The sequence below is a fragment of the Mus musculus genome, chromosome 17 (genome assembly GCF_000001635.26).
Source record: "Mus musculus strain C57BL/6J chromosome 17, GRCm38.p6 C57BL/6J".
Classification (NCBI taxonomy): Eukaryota; Metazoa; Chordata; class Mammalia; order Rodentia; family Muridae; genus Mus; species Mus musculus.
Genome location: NC_000083.6, coordinates 70058715 through 70079308, shown reverse-complemented (window position 1 = coordinate 70079308; position 20594 = coordinate 70058715). Strand labels below are relative to the sequence as shown.

The window sequence follows — 20594 nt, the reverse complement described above, 5'->3', positions numbered from 1 at the left end:
GTAAATTAATGTGAACCTCAGGAGATTGTGCCCTATCTACAAAAGTCAGTTGTTTTCTGATTTATGTCTCACAGGCACTGACATAGGTCTGGAGTATCAGAGAGGAGAGGTGAAGAATAACTAGTATGTTTGAGAGGAGAATCCTTTGGATGGCCTCCATGTCCTAACCTCTGTCTACCCATTGGCTTCATGTCATGAGCCATCACTCATTTTCACCCCTAAGCTTCTGTTCTCAGAAAGCCACTGTGTGCCTAGAAGATGCAGCGCTATCTTTATTCACTTTCATCTTCTCCCCCAGGAGCCCCTACAGGAAAGATTCCTGCTTCTACCATCTGGTTGCAACTCTGTCTTTTCCCAGCCTCAATTCTCTTAAAGTAAACCTTGATCAGAATATCTGCTAATTTTACACATCATGACAGAATATATCAAACCTAAAGAAAGAAATTTGGGAGTGAATTATAGATACTAGCAAACCGGGGCGGGAAACCCAGGTAGGGAAGGATTTGCATATAAGTAATTATAATACACACATTTTCATCACAGCCAATTTTAGAGAAATTGCTTTCCCATTTTACAGCCATTGACTTTACAGAGGTAAAATCAGCACAGACTATAGCAATTAGAGGTTTCATAAATTGTACCACATTTTTACAAGGAAGAATGCTTGTTAGGAAATTCCACTTACAGTGAATGCTAACTCTGTCTACTTTATGTGCGTACTAAAATGCCTTCAAATAAATGAGTGTTTGCTAGAGTACCAATAAAGGTATCATTCAATGCATCGATGTTTTTAAAAAAAGAAATGTGTCTTTCCAATCAATAAAAAAGTAGAAAAAATTCAGAGCAGATGATGACATTAAATACAAAGGTATGTTCAGTTCTTACCAGTCCGGGTGAGACTAATGTAGTCCCTTCTAGAAGACCTTCATTAATCTGGGATTATATCTGGGCAAGTTGGATGTGTGCTGGTCTTTTGAAGAAAGTGTCCCAGGGAAAGGTTTGAGTAGCAGTCACTAGAAGTGATCCGATAGTATCACCCACAGTTTTCTGAAACAGAGAAGGTGGTTAAGAAAAAATAAGAATGGGAGTCTGTTCACAGAGCGCCAAAGCTGTTCTTTCCACGTGGCATGTTCTCATTTAACCACACAGCAGTTATAGCTTGTCATATTTTTAATATCTTGAAATTTTTAATTTTTCCATTATTTCTTTTACTTTTGAGATTATAACATAATATCATTTGTCTTCTGTTTCCTCACTCCAACGCCTCCCATATACTCCTCCTTGTTCTCTCTCAAGTTCATGGCCTCTTTTTTCATTAGTTGTTATTACATGCATATATGTCTTTATGCATATGTTCTGGATATAACATGTTCAGTTTATATCCTGTCTATAGATATCAAAATGAAGAGTTGCAGAACCCAGTCCTAAAGGATACATCTATAAGACAACTCCTGTAGCCTATCTTTTAGCAAGTAGGCTAGGGTAGTCAACAATGTTCTTTGTTTTACGTGTTAACTATAAATAACATATCAATAATTCTAACCTTCCCAATAGATGCATTATGCCTAAGATAATAGTGAATGACTATTATAGTTGCTTATTTACATACTTAACCTACATTCAATTTATACATTAGATAAAGTGATAGATTAAAAGTTACTATTATAATAGAGTCATTATAACATTACACTGTGATAAAACTTCCAGTATCACTTCACTTGAGTTGGGCCATAATTATGTAAATGAAATCTTACTTGTGTCACAAACACTGTGAAACTAGGTACTCCATGGTTTCTAAGTAGCCAAAAGTGGGTGTCACACAGGACATTTTTTACATGGCCAAAGGCATAATTCATTCCATCCAGGATGGGTCAAGACAGCATGACATCTCACCATGCTATTCAGAACAGAGAAAATTTAAACTTATGAAATATTAATTTCTGGAATTTTCTATTCAATATGTTAGCCGTTGACCAGCCATGCACAACTAAAACTGAATAAAAAGTACAAGTATCAAGAAGAGGACACTACTCTGTATTTTGAATAAAATGAAGGGTGGGATCTTTGAGTCGCATACGGTCAGGGTTCCTGCCACTTTATGACAGTCAAGCCAAGTAGTTGACCTCTATGGGAGAACTGTGCATGTTCTGTGCAGACACCTGTGAAACAAAATCAAGTCGCCCCAAGTTAAGCACTTTGTAGTGTTCAATGGAAACTTGCTGTGCTTGTCTATCTCAAAATCTCTCTCCTTCTCTTCCTTCTTCTTTCCTTTCCATTTTGCCTCTTGTTTCTTAAAAGCTATGAAGTAGGAGGGTATTTACTGAGTATACAGTACAACGCCTTTGGTTGGTGTTTGTTAGAAATCATCTCACTATTCATAGAGACATTTTTGTTTCTGTTTTACAAGTAAAGAAACTAAGAATCAGCACATTCGGAATGTGCCAGAGTCAGATGGCGAGAAATCAGTGGATCTGAAGCTTCATGTCTGCCTGGCTTCTGCACTGGTTCATTGGTTTATTTCTTCAACCCCCCTGTTTTTACTTTAATTATTTTTAATTTTACTTTTTTGGTTTGGTTTAGTTTAGTTTAGTTTAGTTTAGTTTAGTTTAGTTTAGAGACAGGATTTGGCTAATCTTGCTAATCATGAACATGCCATTGTCCAGTCCCCACCTCCAGAGATGACATGACAGGCACGTTTCACAATGCCTTGCTATGTCTCCCTACTTGAGGAAAATACACTCATTTTTAAAACGAGTTGTTTCCATAAAAAATATTTACTTGATCTAAACATTGAATTATTTTTTGTGTGTGGATGAATTGAATACTTTACATAGGTGAAAGAAATGATGAAAATAAGAAACTATATTTCCAGCTAAAGAAAAAAAATGGGGGGAAATAACAAAAGTAAATCAGAAAAAGAAAACTCAAATATCAATACCCTGGTTGTTTAAAAAGGAACTTCAGCAAAATAAGCAAAACAAAAGCTGACCAGAAAAATGAAGAAGTCAGACATTATAAAATAATGAGAAATTACATAGGAACTAACTATTGAAAAAAATAAAGTGAGGTTATGAGAAACCACTCTACAGGCATCTATGTACACATTATGCAATGAAGATAAAATAGATGATTTTCAAGAGACACGCAGACAAACTGAATTGGTAAGGAAGAGACCTCTGTACCCATGGGTGACATGAACCAGAACAAGGTAAACAGAAAACATCAAATATTAAAACAACCAATATGATAGCATATAGAACTCAGAAATTCAGAACCTTTATGTGCCTTGTATTACAAATAAGCAGTCACACTTAGAGAAAGAATGGAGCCAAAGTAAGTAACATTTAGGGACATTATTATGTCATATATGCCAAGTCTAATGACAAGATCTTTACACACATACCATACTCTCAATAAAGACTTATTTGTCCTGGTGGAATAAGAATGTGAATGTTCCTTATGATACAATGGAGTCCCGTGTAATCGATTAGGTGTATTTATGACAAAGAATTGAAGTTTCTCAGTCTGAACAAATCAGCTATAAAAAAGGATCAAATACTTGGGTGTAAGACATGCCACTGTCAAAGTGCTCTATAAAAACACTTTACAGCATAGGCCAAGAATCCTGGAATAAATGGAGAACCCTTTACAGTGTGGGCGTAGGCAAAGACCTCCGAAGTGAGTACCACTAGCCCAAAAAATTAATAACAAGAATTTACTGAATGGGATTGTATGGGAAGCAACCAGGAGAGTGGAGAGACAGCCTATAGAATATGAGAAATTCTATGGCCACCAGATATTTGATAGGGGATCAATCTTTAATATATTAAATAATAAATAATATATATCCTTCCAAACTCAAGTACCCATCCCCCAAAACACCCAACCAACAAATGGGTAAATCAACAGTTCAAAAAAGTATTACATATGACCATATGTGTATAAAAAAATGCTCAACACATTTAACCACCAGCAAAATTCAAGGTACACTGACACTGTACCTTATCTGTAAGAATGGCTATTATCAGAAAAACAAAAAATTAAATATTGGTAAGTATATGAGAAAAGGAAGCTTTATGCATTGTTGTAGAATTGTAGGTTAAGATACCTATTTTAAAAATCAAAACTAAAATAAAAATAAAAGCATTCAAAAGTTACTGTATGATCTGGCTACTCCACTATTGGGCATATAGTTATAGAAACCCAAGTCACCATTCCTCAGATAGACATGCATACCAATCCACCACTGTTGGTAACCACGCCATTACAGAATCAGCTCCAATGACTATCACTGAATGAAACTTTGAGTTCTATCTTTCTCCCTCCCTCTGTCCCTCATTCCCTATGCCCTTCTATCTCTCTGTCTCTCCCTCCCTCCTTTCCTTTCTTTCTAACTGAGTTTTGTTTAGCCATAGAGAAGAAGAAATGATGTCATTTGGAAACAAATAAAAAGATCTGGTTATCATTAAATTAATCAAGCAAACCACACTCAGAAGGAGAACTAGACATGTGTACGTCAATAACAAGATGCCTGAAAATAGAAAGCTAATATTTGGGAAGAGATAGGCCAAGATCGGGTGTAGCGAGAGCTGACAAGAGAGGAGCTACCCGAGGGATGGAGGTGAGCAAGGAAACAGCATTGTGAAAATGCCACATCACTTTGTACAGTAAATGTAGCCTCGTGATATTCTAAAAGCCGGTGCACGTAATAAAAGGGAACTGTTTAGAAAGCATCCCGTGGTGCCATTATTAAGACACTAATGTGCATCTTCACATGAGCATGGTGACCTGCAGAGTTGTGTTCTTCTTGGCGCATGTCTATGGGTTACCCATTTTCTCTCCAGTCAGTGGCTGCAGTACAGTGAGCATACTTGACCTTGGTTTCCAATGATCTCACCTCAGGCAAAAGAATGGAGGATCTCAGAGGGAACAGTTGATTTGGGGCATGTAATGGGGATGAACAAGAGGAGGGAAACAAGCAAGATAAGACTGCAAAGACTGTGGTGCTGAGAGCGAGCCAGAGCTCAAAGGTCCATAGCATATCATCATGTCACAGGAACAAGGGAACGAACCTAAGTGTGTTCCCAATGGCCCAGTCCAGAGCCGTGTGCGCAGAATAAAATAAATACCCAAAGTCTGTTTTATAGATAAGTCACCAATTGAATATGTGCGGATGAACTAACTCATTCTCTGTGTAGAATTCACATGGAAAAGCACAGAAAGAATAATGTGAAAGAAAATAACATTCCCATAAACATTATCAATGGTTTTGAAAGCAGAGATAATTTCTGGGTGTTAAAAGAAGTAAGGGAAAATAAATGAGTAAATAGGATATTAGATATTTCCAGGTGACCTTCCCACAAGACACTTAGTAGCCAAGAGAGAAGGAGAAAGTAAATTGGCAGTGAAAAAGAAATGACACTCTCCACATCAACTAAGGGAGTAAATTTCACCTCCCTGGGCCTCCAGAACCACCGGAGACCACACCCCTTAGCTTCTATGATAGTCAGACAAAGGACAAACAACTTGAATTTAGCTAGAAAGGAAAACTTTGCGAATCAATTGAGGGATATTCTTCAAAGCAAATAGTTGGCACTCTTACAACATCAAGGTTGAGAAAGAAAAGGTCTCAGGGAATTCACTAAAGTCACAGAAGCGGGGAGCCATGAGAATAATTGAAAAACCCAAGACAGCCAAGAAATAGAACAAGTCTATCACGATGGCAACATTTGAGGCAGTCTATAAGTAACATCAATATTTATGATTTTATAATTATATCATAGTTACGTAAGGGGTTGACATTTGGTGAAGGTACCAAGTTTGAAGGAATTGTGTCCTTTCAAAAGTTGTTTTCCAGATTTGAAAAGTAAAGGCAATCACATTGCTCTTGCATAATTATAAAATGCCAGCATTTACTGATGATGCATTCTTCTCCAGTCACCAACCGGTGAGTTTGAATGAACTGAACCGAATGGAATTGAGTCTCTTAAATGATACCCACTCTTAACTTTTTCTGCAGAGGCCTTCTTTTCCACATATCATACACATTCCCTTGGGGACTTCATTCATAGTCTACTGAGAAAAATAATTGAATCTGTCACAGACAAACAAATATGAGTTTCAGTCATGCAGATAACAATTTCAACCAACAGAGTGTAAGATGCTCAGGGTTCTTGTGATTATCCTACCAAGAGGGCCTCTAAGGCAGTATCTTAACATCGACAGATGTCAACAGACGCATTCTTTAATTCTGAAAGGTAATACCACATCGAAGGTAGGAGAGAAACAACAAAACATTGATAATTTTCATATAAACTAATATAATATTGAATTTGATTATGTAAACCTGTTCCAGCTGGCTAAAATGTTTATTTATTTATAATCCTTTTTCAGCACACTGCCAGGGAAATGAGTGACTACTGTGTACACACAGAGTCGTTTATAGGGATTAGAACATGATGAAGATACCAAAGTGTTACTATTTGAACAGGCACATTTCCCTCAAACCTTAACAGCCTTTGGTGGCACATAGATATTTGTGACCATGACACTGCAGAGAACTCTATCCCGAACTATATTCTGCCCATACAATACATTAAGTTCTTCAATTCCATTGACTCTGACTGCTGTCATCATAAATTCTTCAGATTATAGATTTGATCTGATTACCACATCTTTAGAATGCAGGCATGCCATTCTTTTATTAGTTGATACTCTTTGGAAGACGTTGGGATGAACATAGGCCATTTAGTAGAAATACTGATGATTGAAATCACAGCCTTTACACACACTGGAGGCAGCACACTCAACAAAAGTGCTTTATTATTTTTGGCATTTAGGAAAAAAAAATCAGAGGTGGTTTTGCAAGCAGTCTGTGAAGCAGAGAGTTGAAGGGGTGTATCGGGCTCATCCTGGGAAGAAAGTGCCAACTTCTCAGCTTTCACCAGTTCAGCCTTTATGATTCTCTGTGGTGATGTAATCACCAGTGAGAACTATTAGCAAGAATTACATAAACCTCTCTTCACCAATTGTCAGCTTGTATATTATAGATTAAGAACTGCCACAGGCTTCTAGTGGTTGGCAATGCGAGCTGTGGAAAATGTCACAGGGCTTTGCTAGCACACTAGCTGTGCTCTGTGAAGCAGAAAATTAAGCCTGGCATATTTGGGGGAGGAGTCTTCTAGTCTGTAAGAGTTTATAAAAATAGCCATATGGATAGAACCCAGGGTCACATTTGTAAGTTTTTAATAGTCCTGCAATAAATAATTTTGTTAGACATTCTAAAATCTTAGCTTATTCTGTCTCAAAGCCTAGCTAATGTGTACAGGCAAGAATTCATTTCTTCCTCTAATTAAGAGGATATAAAGAGCACAATAAAGTATTTTTAAATGATGGCACATCAAAATATGCTGAATTATCAGCACCAACAACTACAACCTGCCTTTGATGTTGCATCTACTTTCATTCTTTGTGAATAAGGATTAAGTCTGAACAGATAATCATTTGTCAAAGTATTAGTAGCTTCATGAAAAAAATTAGCTTCATTACATAAAGGCAATGCTACAAATGGAGTCATTAATCTAACCAATAGTGGGCTGAAGTTTCTTGTTTATTTTATGTGCTTTGTTTGAATCATTGTTAGCTTTTAAAACAATACTCTTTCTGTGGTAATACATTTGCTAAGGCATTTTTTTGAAACATCTAAGTGCATTCTTTTCTGTTGCAACATACAGTTTTATCACAGGGGCCACACCTTATCTGTGAATATGGAATACAACTTTGGTACTAGAATGTTTGACAGAAGGGGACCATTCATGAAATAATGCCATACTGCTGTTCGAAGGGGGCAGTTCTGATGCCAAGGTCCTGTTCCCTAATTGGTTCTTGATGTGTTAATAAAGGAAGCTGGGGACCAACTGCTGGTGGATGGTACAGGTGGGACTCCTGGGTCTCAGGAGGAAAAGGCAGACACAAGGTAGGAGAGGGTTTTTCTGCCATGCTTTGGAGGGAGAAGAAGACAGCAGTCATGTGAGGTCTCAGGCGGAGCCTGTGGTCACTGCTACAGGCAGGTGGTCAGGGATGTTTGTCAGGGGCTAGGTGGGACTAGCCACTTTAGTTTAGGATAGGTGGGAGGAGCAGAGATAAAAATATTATTAAGGGCATACTTTTCCAGGCAGAGACAGTAACACCCAGGTATTGGGCAAACTCTGTGTGTGTGTGTGTGTGTGTGTGTGTGTGTGTGTGTCTTTTGTCCAAGGATTCAAGGGGAGCCAGGTGGGGGCTGGTAGTATGGTCACCTCCCAGAGCAAAGGCAGGAGAGCATAAAAATACACACAACAGTTGTTCCTAGAAAAGTTTGCACAACTTTGGAGACAGCATCAAGCTATTTTTATTTTGACTTAGTGATTTCATCAAAATAAGGTTGTGTGTGCATCCCTATCTCATCCCGTTTCTTTCTTCCTCCCCTCTTGCCGTTGTTTTGTGAACCTTACAGTCAAGAGTGTAATGAAGTGTCTAGAGTCTGTCATGGTAGGCCAGGAGTTAGGCAATAAGGGAGAAAGCAGATTCTCAAAAGATGCACTCAGAACATTCGCAAGCTAACAATTCAGCATGCCCCTTCAGCTGCTGGTCACTGCCACATTGTAAACGAAGAGGGACAGGTTAGGGCTTGCCAATCTTCGGTCAAAGATGAGCCAATAGCAGGACTTCAAACTGGCTGCAAAGCCAGAGAAAACTGCTGGCATCAACTTGATGCTTTCTAGGTCTAAAGCTATTGAAAGATAAAGGACACATCAGCAGTGAGAGAAACTCTCCTTGCTCCTTCCTCATCCAAAGGTAATGCATATTAAAAAGTAAAGATGTGTTAACCTATAAAGTCACTTACCTCTTGAACACCAATGAGCTTTTGGCCACACAGCATACACAATCTACAAAGACTGTAATGGATTATTTTCCTCATTTTATCTAACTTAGCCCAAACAGATAGAGAACAGTTGTCAATCCAGAGGCTGACATTATTCTGGGCAGAACACTTTTTCTTCTTCTTCTTCTTCTTCTTCTTCTTCTTCTTCTTCTTCTTCTTCTTCTTCTTCTTCTTCTTCTTCTTCTTCTTCTTCTTCTTCTTCTTTTCACTTTTATTCTCTTCTTTCTTTCTTTCTTTCTTTCTTTCTTTCTTTCTTTCTTTCTTTCTTTCTTTCTCTCTTTCTTTTTTATGTCCAACTCAGTAAAAGGCTCAATGGACAAAGCCTTGAAGTGACTGATATTTCTTCTTCTCCAGATTATCCTTTGTTCTTTCCTACAAGGCACAGTACCCCTACCCTGAACTCCTTAAGCTTTCAGCTGTTTTCCTTTTGGTTTCTTGTCTAGGAAGATGCTCTAGGAAAGGTATTTCTAACACAGGTTAAGACCTATGTTAGACCTAGAGATGATTTCCAGGTTTCTGGGTAACAATTCTGTCTGCAATGTGGATGGATCCATTTTATTATTCATGCAAAGAATTCCTGATGTCCTGATGTCAGAGAAAAACTCACATGCCCCCTGTCCCCTATCATCTTACCCCCTCATGCTTCTGCAAACTCAACAAATTCTCCACACCATGGCCTGACTGACTCCCTGAAGTCCTATTGATCAAGCTCATAGCATTTGCTTAGTACCTGCTCTGTGAATGTCAGCGCTTATTTTTTTTTCTTCAGAGATGAACATTCTATCCTCCTTGTTTGTTTTACCAAGTAGCCTCCATTATACAATGATTTTTCCTCTTATCCATGGAACCATTCCTAATATCTTGCCTCTTCCATTTACATTAAGAAAAACTATTATACCATTACTCCCAAAGCCATTACTCATAGTTCTGCCTTCAATGTTCCCTGAGGTGTTAACACATACACTCTCAACCATCCTTTCACAGAAAAGACTTGGATTGTATTCCTTCTGAGTTACTGCTTTTGTGGCAAGGATTTTTCTGTTTATGACCTCCCATTACTCTTATGCACGCAGGTGAAAATTCCTAGGAGTTCAGGTCACTTCTGAGGTCCCAAACACTGGAAATTTCAGCACTTATACCTCATGGAGATATGGCAAGCATGAATCAGGTTATTGGTATTTCTCATGTTCTTTCAAAAAAGTTTTCTGGACAGAATTGCACTTCAGAAGTACATAGTCACACCCATCACTTCTGCTTTGACTGCTCTGCCATAAATCAGGAGCTGACAGAGTTGAAGATGTAGTCACCAACCACAGAATACACAGCTACTCAAGGTGTGACTATGTACTTCTGAAACACAATTCTATTCCTGGTGCTCTTTCAAGATTTCCACATTTTTAGAATATATCATACCTCATATATATACATATGCATAAATATATACTATATGTGCATAAATATATACAGTCACCATGACCCTGTGGGAAAAGGAAATGTATCATTTCCTTTTACATTGATTTGTACAGATGTATACATTTCCCCTGTGTTTCCAAACAGTTTATTCTGTCCTAAATTTTGTTGTTCAGCTCAATGTACTTAATATTACTAGCCAGTATCAATATTTGGGCACCTTGAGATCAAATATTCTCCATCTCTCTGACAAATAAATGAATAATCAATCAATCAATCACAAAAACCTGATTTTTTTTCTTGGTTTTTCCGAGACAGGGTTTCTCTGTGTAGCCCTGGCTGTCCTGGAACTCTGTAGGCCAGGCTGGCCTCAAACTCAGAAATCCACCTGCCTCTGCCTCCCAAGTGGAATAAAATGTGTGCGCCACCACCACCACCCGGCAAAGACCTGAATTTTAACTGCTTGGTTGCTGCTAACCAGTGTGTACTGCACCCTAGAGGCTGAAGAAAGTAGTACCTAGTTAGTTAGCAGATGTGTATTTGCGGGGGTGAATGAGACATTCGAGCTCTATCAGAGGTAGCCATTGGCTATTATTAGTACAGGCGGCACAGATAGAGATCTGTGGCAAACACAAGATATTTGCCCCTCTTACTAGCCTGGAATTTGATACTATTGGATGTTCAAACTTACAAAAATGCCACGTAACTGAAGTAGCTATGTGGCAAAGCAGTATTATACAATTATCACCAAAATTCTGAAAAACTTTTTTAACTATCTAAAAATATATCTGTATAAACACTATTTTTTTAAGTTAAAAAATGATATCTCTCCTGACATGCACATCAAAAAGGCTGAAATGACAAAAAATTAGTTAACATAAAAGTGGAGATCCTGGGGTACTCACACATTGCTTGTAACAACATATTGTACAGCTACTTTGGGAAAAGTCATGGTGGTACCTTATAAAATGAAAGATGCACTTATCATATACTCCAGAAATTGTGCTGTTGGGCATTTGTTCCAGAGAATTTATGTTTCCACAAAAACCTATCTCCAGAGGTTTGTAGCAGTTCTCTATAGAGGCCCAAACCTGGAAATTGCTCTGATGTCTTTCATCAAGTCTATTTGTACACCTTGATACAGTAATAGCTTAGATGTTTCCCAAGGGCATTATGGTGAGCCCAGTGGCCAGATCTCAAAGATAACACAGTATACGACTCTGTATAGGAGTATTTCATGATGGAAAAGTCTAGATCTTGATTATGCAGATAGTCATACAAATATATGGGTTGTATTGGTAGTCACACAAATCTATTTAGATGTGTGACTACGCAGAACACACATAAACAAGCATATTCATCTGGGAATTATCACAACCCCTATGGGTTTGGGGTCTGACATTTTATTATAGAAATGCAAGTTGTTACCTTCGGGAAAACTGGATTGAGATACACAGGATCTCCATACACGCTGTATATTAATGAATATATTTGGACTTTCCTATGAAGCCATAATTTCAAAGAAAAGGGCCAGAAAATTAAAGTATCTTTCCCTGATTCCCTAAGCATATCAACTCCCAGGAGATGCTTTCCATTCATTCCATTCCAGCAGTCTCCAGATTTCTGTCTGCTGCCTCCCAATCAGTTGGGGGACGTTGCCTCAAGTCTGCAGCAATCACTGCTCCCATCCATCCACCAATCCTAATGTGGCTGGCCTTGTCAAGATCACAATGACATCCATATTTTTTTTTCATTAATTTAATTATTCACTTTTCATCCCAATAACCAACGTCCTCCCTCCTCCCCCCTCCCCCTCCCCCCTCCCCCCTCCTCCCTCCTCCCTCCTCCCTCACAAATCCCTCCTCCCACTACCCTCTCCCATTCTCTCAGAGTAGGGAAAGACCCCTTAGGTACCAAACTGCCCTGGCACATCAGGTCACAGTGCATCCTCTCCCGCTGAGACCCAGCCAGGCAGTACAGCTATGGAAAGGGGATCAACACAAGAAGGCCTACAGAATTAACTGGCCTGGGTCCACAGGGTCTCACAGAGACTGAATCATCAACTAAAGAGCATGCCTTGGCCCCTAACACATTTGTAGAAGATGTGCGGCTTAGTGTTCATGGGGGTTCCCTAACAGTTGGAGAGGGAACTGTCCCTGACTCTGTTGCCTGGTATGCATATTTCTTTTCTTTTTTTTTAAAGAGATTTTTTATTACGTATTTTCCTCAATTACATTTCCAATGCTATACCAAAAGTCCCCCATACCCTCCCCCCACTCCCCTACCCATCCATTCCCACTTTTTGGCCCTGGCATTCCCCTGTACTGGGGCATATAAAGTTTGCAAGTCCAATGGGCCTAGCTTTCCAGTGATGGCCGACTAGGCCATCTTTTGATACATATGCAGCTAGAGTCAAGAGCTCCGGGGTACTGGTTAGTTCATAATGTTGTTGCACCTACAGGGTTGCAGATCTCTTTAGCTCCTTGGATACTTTCTCTAGCTCCTCCATTGGGGGCCCCGTGATCCATTCAATAGCTGACTGTGAGCATCCACTTATGTGTTTGCTAGGCCCCGGCCTAGTCTCACAAGAGACAGCTATAGCAGGGTCCTTTCAGCAAACGCTTGCTAGTGTATGCAATGGTGTCATCGTTTGGAGGCTAATTATGGGATGGATCCCTGGATATGGCAGTCTCTAGATGGTCCATCCTTTTATGCATACCTTTCTTAGAATTGGAAACAATCACCCATGGAAGGTATGCATATTTCTAAGTCCCAGATCTAGCTGCTAGCCCCACTTAACAGAAGGAATCACACACCTGATAGCCCCACATTTGACAAAAGGGATCCAATACCTATTGGGCCCACACTTGACAGATCACATATCTATTGGTCCTACACTTGACAGAAGGGATCACACACTTGTTGGTGGGGTCTCTTTTCACTTGATGGACAACTGTGGGCATTTTAAATTTCCATTATGAAGTCCTTCTCTGTCTCATTGTAAGGTTCTTCTTAATCAGACCAAGTTAACTATTTCCCTAGGGATACATATTATGCAGCCAAACTTCCAAACATAGGCCTCTAGTCAAAATAGGCTCTTTTTTTAATTTTAGAATTTTACTTAATATTTTTCCAACTATGTTATATGATGAACATCATGATAAGTAGTAACAGCAGCTGGGCATAGAAAAGAACTTATTTTATTTTACACTTCTAAGTAGCAAGCCAGGCTGCCCATTGCCTAATTCATTCTCTGCCTCAGGCTCTCTAGAAGTCTGATACAACCCAGGATGACCTGCATAGAGGTGATAGGACCCATAGTGCACTGGGCCTTCCCACAACCACCAACCATCAAGATAATCCTTCAGAGATGTGGCTACATGGCAGTCTGATCTTAGAAACACCTCAATCAATACTCCCTCCTCAGGTAACTCTGGGTTCTATCAAGTAGACAACTGAGACTCACTAGTATAAACAGTCTTTATGTAATTCATTAATTTATATCTTTCACTTAATATGCCCCAAACTAAAATCCTGACAGACCACAAAACATGCCTTTCTAATGATTTTTTATGTCAATATTAAAATAACATCTTTGTATTTCTAATAAAACAAGTCAAAAATATCAGTATGATTTTTTTTCTTATCACATTCAGTCCTTCAAAAATAATCCCGTTGGGTCCTTCAAAAATAATCCTGAATTTAAGAATATCTTACCGCTTTGATTTTCATAATCCTCTTTGTCCATTTGTATTTTCAGACTGAAATTTTGAAACAGATTAAGTTCTCTCCCCTGTCCTCACTGCTGTCGGGAAGATCAGCATTCAATGTCCCTTGAAAGTGACAAGTTACAGAGCGATGTGACACATTTCATCCCAAATAGACCTTGGTCCTCTTGGTCTTTTGTTATTTTTATGACCTATCTCCTTAGGACTAACCCTGTTTGCTCTACTCTGCTCTCCCTGCTCTTTCAAGAACATGCACGAGACCTCTGTGCTTCTCATCTTCCAACATGAAAAGCTGGAAGGAGAGCTTTCCTGACTTGTTATTCAGATGTTTGAGTGTCACCACTGGAGATGCAGGATTATCATTCTATGCACTGTTTGGCAACTTCCTCTGAGTGGAAATGTTCAGTAGAAGAGACAAGGGAAGCTTAGTAGACTTGAGAAATAACCCTCACAAGCCCAGGGCAGCTGGGACTTACAAGATTCACACACACACACACACACACACACACACACACACACACACACACAAACACACACGTACAAAGATACAAACACACTCCCACATGCATATACAACATGCAAGCAAAAACTCACACATGCACACATACACGTGCTGGGGTGGCCTTATTGGTGCTCCAGTTACTTCTAAGTGCCCCCCCCCATCTGTAAGCAGCCACTTACCTATACTTCTGTAAGTATGCACAATAAAAACAAAGTAAGACTTTGGTGGACTCCTTACTTTCATCTGTTGGTTCCTGTCTGAGATCAGTAGACATTTGTTCACATCCCCCTATGGATAACACATACAATTCCTTACCATCTGCCATAAAACTCAAGTCACGGCTGGGATGGATGGATGGATGGACAGATAGATGATAGATAGATAGATACAATGGACAGGTAGACAGATGATAGACAGACAGATAAATAGATGACAGGCAAAGATAGATAGATAGATAGATAGATAGATAGATAGATAGATAGATAGATAGATAGATAGAGATAATAGATAGATGATAGATAAACAAATGGATATAGTAGATGATAGATAAAAAGATGATAGATAGGTAACTATTTACCTAAATAAATGAGTGATATATAGATAGATGACAGATGATAGGTAGATAGATTATAGATAATGAGAGATATGATAAGACAAAGATTATCAAAAATTAGATAGGTGGATATAAATAGACATAAAGAGAGATGAAAGATAATAGGAAGACAGATGATAGATCTAGATATAATCTGATTATTTTTAAATGTGTAAATCATGACAAAAGGTTTGGTCCCACTTTGAAAGTGCTGCAATGTGACAGAACTTTTGTTGAGTTAAAGGTGTTTAAGTCACTGAGGGGAGGCTGCTGAGAAGTGGCTCTCAGGATAAGGTACAGGAAGCCCCACATTGGTCCCTCTCAACTCTGTCTTTGTCCCTGGTCTGAGATGTAGTTACTGGATCATCAATTCTTCCTGCCTAATATTACATACTCTAAATCCATCAATTTTCTTACACATTTTTAACTTCATTTTATTTCTGCAAGTGGAAGGGTGTTAGTTTATATGCAAGCCAACTTTTCATTACCCATTGATTTGTTGATAGACAACTAGGTTGATTAGACTGCTTAGTAGCAACAAGCATGGGTGCTTGCTGGCAAGGTGACCGTTCTAGTTCTAATTCCCTTATGGACCTTTTGGCTTAGATGTGGATATGCTTATAAAATACACTCAATACTGTGTATAAAATTTAATGTGAAGCTTCATAGCTTCCACTCCGAATGCCTACTCTTAACTATATAGAAGTTCAGCAAGATACATTTTAAAATATATCTTTGAGTACTGAGTTTGAACATAGTTAATTTTCTTTTGTTTTAATTTATTTTCAGGTATTTTAAAATAAACTTTGTAAAATTTTAAGAAGGGATCCTGTCACTTTTAGGTGTTCCAGCAAGGATAGTAATCAAGCAGCAGGGTCACTGAGGTGCACAGCCACACTAGGCTATCTGAATTGTGACTGTAAACAAATTTCTCTTCCCCTTGTATCTAGCTATTTGGGATATGCTTTTGTAGTGACATAAATTGTTAGTACCTGACACCATCTCAGTAGTGATACATATATGTGTGCTAGTCTTTATTTCTATATGTGTCTTTGAATAATATATGTGTGTATGTCGAATTAATTATAAACTTATCTGTTTCTGAGTATGTGATCTATTTCTGAGTATGTATATCTGTGAATTACATATATTACAGTAATTATATATATGTGTGTGTACATTATACATATGAATATACATATATTATATATGTAAAAATATTATATATGATACACACAAATACATGCTGTAACATTTATTTCTTTATTATCTATTGATTCCTATTAGAATATAAATCTCATAGATCAGTTTTGTCTATGTGGGTTTTTTGTTTTCACTTCCATATTTCTGGTATAAAAATCATTCCTAGATTACATAATATTGTAGATAAATGTGAAAATATATTATTTAACTAGTTATACGAGTAATTCTTTACTTCTAAATCAAGATAGGTGAGTGGCCTGTACTAGGAGAATGCTAGGAAATCACAGAGAAAACCACCTTGTGGCTCCCCCAGTGAGGGCAACTGATGCTTTCCTATCTGCCATGTCTGTAAGTCACACCATCTCTCCAGAAGCAGTAAAGAAGAGAATCAGTCCCACAAATTGTTCCACACTTCCTACCCCACAGATTTTACAGAGCCACAAGCAAAAGAACACAGTTTCCAGTGTCCACACATCCCTGGTAATCTGAAGCATGAAGCACTATATCCGCACAACTGCAAGTGTTAGTCCATTGCAAACATGCGCGCATGTGGTTTCCTGGAGATGAAGTTTCTCATTCAGAGGTTGACAATCAAGAAGCAATACCTCTCCTGGGCATATATCCAGAAGATGTCCCAACCGGTAAAAAGGACACATGCTCCACTATGTTCATAGCAGCCTTATTTATAATAGCCAGAAGCTGGAAAGAACCCAGATGCCCCTCAACAGAGGAATGGATACAGAAAATGTGGTACATTTACACAATGGAGTTACTACTCAGCTATTAAAAAGAATGAATTTATGAAATTCCTAGCCAAATGGATGGACCTGGAGGGCATCATCCTGAGTGAGGTAACACAATCACAAAGGAACTCACACAATATGTACTCACTGATAAGTGGATATTAGCCCAAAACTTAGGATACCCAAGATATAAGATACAATTTGCTAAACACATGAAACTCAAGAAGAATGAAGACCAAAGTGTGGACACTGTGCCCCTTCTTAGAATTGGCAACAAAACACCCATGGAAGGAGTTACAGAGACAAAGTTTGGAGCTGTGACGAAAGGATGGACCATGTAGAGACTGCCATATCCAGGGATCCACCCCATAATCAGCTTCCAAACGCTGACACCATTGCATACACTAGCAAGATTTTGCTGAAAGGACCCAGATATAGCTGTCTCATGTGAGACTATGCCGGGGCCTAGCAAACACAGAAGTGGATGCTCACAGTCAGCTATTGGATGGATCATAGGGCTCCCAATGGAGGAGCTAGAGAAAGTAGCCAAGGAGCTAAAGGGATCTGCAACCCTATAGGTGGAACAACATTATGAACTAACCAGTATCCCGGAGCGCTGGACTCTAGCTGCATATGTATCAAAAGATGGCCTAGTCGGCCATCACTGGAAAGAGAGGCCCATTGGACTTGCAAACTTTATATGCCCCAGTACAGGGGAACGCCAGGGCCAAAAAAATGGGAATGGGCGGGTAGGGAAGTGGGGGGGAGGGTATGGGGGACTTTTGGGATAGCATTGGAAATGTAATTGAGGAAAATACGTAATAAAAAATATATATATAAAAAAGAAGAAGAAGAATAAATAAAGAGCTGTCTGTTCATTCCTTCCACAAATTTCCAGACAAGGTTTCCAGGTAGTAACACCTGTTAGACCTAAGGAATAAACTAGAGAATCAAAAAACATAATCGGTATTTTCAGGTTGAGAGAAACCAACAGCAAACCATCAAATTAATTAGGAGCAATATAATTTTACATACTGATAAAATTAGATGGCAAATGAATGGAAGATACAAGTGGGTTGATAATGTGATTATTCACTCAAGAGTCCATTGAATATTCTCTACAGGCTACCTTCTAGGCAATAAAGCAATTCTTACCAAATACCAGTAATTATCACAATTTTTGTATCCTATTAGACCATAGAGAAATAAAATCAATAATCAAATCCAGAGAAACAATAGAAACCAAACAAATACCTGTGGACCAACAATGTACTTTTCAAATCACCAAAACCAAAACCAAAACCAAACAAAAAACAGGAGAAAATAAAAGATTTTCTAGAAAAATTGAAAATAAAAACACAACAGAATCTTTGAGACACAACTAATCCAATTCTGGGTAGAAATTTTATAGCTGTAAGTACACATTAAAAAATCGGAATGATCCCATTCTACTTTGCTTTTTATTGCTGCAATGAACATCATGACTAGAAACTTGGGGAGATAAAGGATTTGTTTATATACAAACAGATGTTATAGTTATATATGTTATACTGCATCACATAGGGAAGGCAGGCAGGAACATAAACAGAACAGAAACCTGGAGGCAAGAACTATAGCAAAGACCATGGAGAAATAATGCCTTTTCTACGCCTCATAGCTTGTTCAGTTTACTAACACATACCAGCGCTGATACTACCCAATGGGCTGAGTACTCTCACATCACACATGAATCAAAAAAAAAAAAATGCCCCATAGACTTCCCCACAGGTCAGCCAGATGAAGCTGTTTTCTTAATTGAGTTTCCCTCTCCTAGATAATCTGAGTTTATGTCAAGTCAAGAAAAAAACTCACCACCACAGAGATCAAATAAAGAAACCAATGCTAGGCTTCAAAGTCTTACTATAACTCAAGTCAAACCCAAAGCATAAGCAGGAAGAAATAACAAAGAGTGTGGCAATTTAATGCACTAATGCACTGCTCCCTAGCAGGATGATGTACAGAAGCAATGGAGTAAAACACTAGTTCACTGGAATTAAAGCACGTTGATTGAAAAAAAAATCCTAGCCAAAGTTACTGACGGAGGTTGGGGGTGTTCTCTCAAAATTTGAGACAAATAATAAGTAGGTCACTCGGGGACACAACAATCTGGAGGGTAATTAGGAAATGCCTTGAAAATTTTTGTTTGCCACACCAAAAAATAATATACAACCAACTGACAAATTCAAGGGAACTTGTGACTTATCAAAATTAAAGGGGATTAAAAATAGATGAAACAGATTCAGAACAAGTGATGAAACGGTAGAAATAGCACATTCTTTCACCAAGAAAAGCTGATGACAAAGTAGATACACTCTCCAATTCTTGAAAAGCTACAATGAGCGCTCACACCAATGTTCCTTAAACTACCCTAGAAAAAGAGTTAGAAGTAACACCACAATGTCATTTCAAAGGCAGCATCATCCTGTGGCCAAAGCCAAAAGGACACAGCCAAAAAAAAAAAAAAAAAAAAAAAAAAAAACCCTATAATTCAATTTCCCTGACCATAAACACAAGTATTCCCACTATTGGCTAATGTCCTTTATTAACATAGATGCAAGAATTCTTAATACTTGCAAACCAAATTTAAGAAAACATTAAGAAGATAACACACCATGACTAAATTGATTTTATCCCAGGGACACAAGATTGGTTCAACACTTATAAATCAATAAATGTAACAAACCACATCAATGCATTGAAGGACAAGTATCACATGATTCTCTCAGTAGAGCCAGCGTTCAATTACCCCTCATGATCAAAGCCTTGAAGACACTAGGGATAGAAATGAATATCTTAGCATAGCAAAGGTTATATATGACAAATGTATAGTCAACATTGTATTAAGTAGAGTCAAATTTTCAAGCATTTCATCTGAAGTTAAGAATGAGGTAGGGGAAATCATCTTCTACTGAGGTTAGACAAGGCAGCTCAGTTAGGTGAAGGGGATCCAAGGGTAGTCAATATATCAGAGGCAGCCCCCACTCCTGATTTAGGATCCCCCATGATGTCTCAGCTGCACAACTGTTACATATGTGCAGAGGCCCTAGGTACATCCCACTCTATCTCTGGTTCGCATTCAGCCTCCATTAGCCACCTTGGACCTAGTTAGTAAATTCTGCAGGTTTTCTTGTGGTGTTCTTGGCCCCTCTGGCTCCTTTAATCCCCCTTTCCCTCTTCCATGGGATTCCCCAAGCTTCACTTAATGTTTGGCTGTGGGTCTCTGCATCAGCATCCAACAGTTGCTGGGTGAAGCCCTCTGACTACCTATAAGCTAGGCTTCTTTTTGCAAGTATGGTGGAATATAATCTGTAGAATCAGAAGTAGAGTCCCTTTCATGGCATGTGGACCAGTTATTGCTTGGTCTTTCCCTCAAGTTCTCCTCCACCCTGCAGGTATACATTTTTTGAAACCTACTTTAATAAGTATTCAACCTCACCTCTCGTCCACCACCCAC

The 20594-nt window shown here is 38.6% G+C and overlaps 1 protein-coding gene across 12 annotated transcripts in view; it reads right to left on the bottom strand.

Moving 5' to 3' along the window:
- Positions 1 to 20594, bottom strand: part of Dlgap1 (DLG associated protein 1) — an 852341-nt gene that overhangs the window by 742105 nt on the left and 89642 nt on the right. For all 12 annotated transcript variants that reach the window (NM_001360665.1, NM_001347411.1, NM_001347412.1 and 9 more), the window contains exon 2: positions 886 to 1047. The gene's annotated coding sequence lies outside the window, so the exon portion shown is untranslated. The remainder of the gene's footprint in view (positions 1 to 885; positions 1048 to 20594) is intronic.